This window comes from Pristiophorus japonicus, chromosome 23 (assembly GCF_044704955.1).
Source record: "Pristiophorus japonicus isolate sPriJap1 chromosome 23, sPriJap1.hap1, whole genome shotgun sequence".
Classification (NCBI taxonomy): Eukaryota; Metazoa; Chordata; class Chondrichthyes; family Pristiophoridae; genus Pristiophorus; species Pristiophorus japonicus.
The window spans coordinates 60,844,635-60,846,241 of record NC_091999.1 but is presented as its reverse complement, the minus strand read 5'-3'; positions in this window follow the sequence as shown (position 1 = coordinate 60,846,241).

The window sequence follows — 1,607 nt, the reverse complement described above, 5'->3', positions numbered from 1 at the left end:
CTCGGGCTGTGTGACCCCCCACCTCCCCCCCCCCCCGGGGTTTATTTAACCCAAGGGAACTATTTGTTCTGCACTTTGTGACCGACAGGCGACAAGCCCCGCCCACTGTCTAGCCCCCGCTCCCCCCTGAATCATTCCATGCAGGTGGTGCTGAGAAACAGGACTGGGATAAGGCACTTCAGCTGCGGGAGGCATGCACTGGGACTGGGGCAAGGCACTTTGGCTGGGTGAGGCATGCATTTCAAGAGATTGAACCCTGTGAGGTGGAGCAAACATTGCAGCGTTTGGGAATGACACGGATTCATTCAGGCCGGGCAGCGGGGATTATTTCAGGGAATAACAGTGGAGTTGTTTTTGTTTAAACAGATGAAACCCTGTCATTGTGGAACAACCACGCTTCTCGTGCCCTGGTCAAGTACGTGTGCAATAAGTGTCGTCATCTGGAGGAGCTCGATCTCCGGGTTTCGGAGCTTGAGCAGCAGCGAGTGTCACTGCATCCGCGAGGCTGAGAGCTACGTGGATAGCACCTTTCAGGGGGTCGTCACCTCGCTGCATAAGAGTGTGCAGGCAGAGAGGGAATGGGTGACTGCCCAGCCAGACATGGAGGACCAGGCAGGTAGTGCAGGACACCTCTCAGTGCATCTCACTCTCTGTACTGGTGGTTCCTCAGGGAGTACAGCCAGAGCCAAGTCCAAGGCATCATGGGTGGCTCAACTGTACGGAACGGGGGGAAGGGCAAGGTCAGGTCGGCAATATTGAAAGGGATTTCAATAGTTACAGGAAGAGACAGGCCTTTCTGCAGCCACCGACATAACTCCAGGATGGTCGGTTGTCTTCCTGGTGCCAGGGTCAAGGATAACATTGAGAGGCTGCAGGACATTCTGAGGGGCGAGCGTGAACAGACAGATTCCTGAGGGGCTGGGGACTATACAAGCCGGATAAGGTCACACCTCAACAGGGCCCCGACCATTATCCTCCCGGGGGTTTGCTAATGCTGTTGGGGAGGGTTTAAACTTGCTTGGCAGGGGGATGGGAACCTGAGCGTAGATTCAGAAGGGAGAGAAGCAAAGCTTGGAAATGGGAGCAGAAAATTCGTAAATGAGTTTGGAAGGCAGAGGAAACAAAGGCTAGAAAATCGACAACAAAGGAGTTTGGCCGCGCTTAATGGTATATACTTCAATGCAAGAAGTATAGGGGATAAGGCAGATCAGCTGAGGTGTTGTTATAGCAGTGAGGAGGGATGAGATGTTGGAAGGATCATCAAATGAGGCCATATGTGTTGAACTGATGAACAAAAGCAGGCCAATCACAATGTTGGGAGTGTACTATAAACAGTCAGAGGGAGATAGAAAAGCAAATATGGAGGAATGTTTCTGAGAAGTCCAAAACCAATAGGGCAGCAATCGTCGGGGATTTCAACGACCACAGAATCATAGACATTTACAGCACAGAAGGAGGCCATTCGCCCACTGTGTCTGTACCGGTCGAAAAAGAGCTATCCAGCCTAATCCCACTTTCCAGCTCTTGCTCCACAGCCTTGTGGGTTATGACACTTCCAGTGCATATCCAAGTATGTTTCAAATGTGGTGAGGGTTTCTGCCTCTACC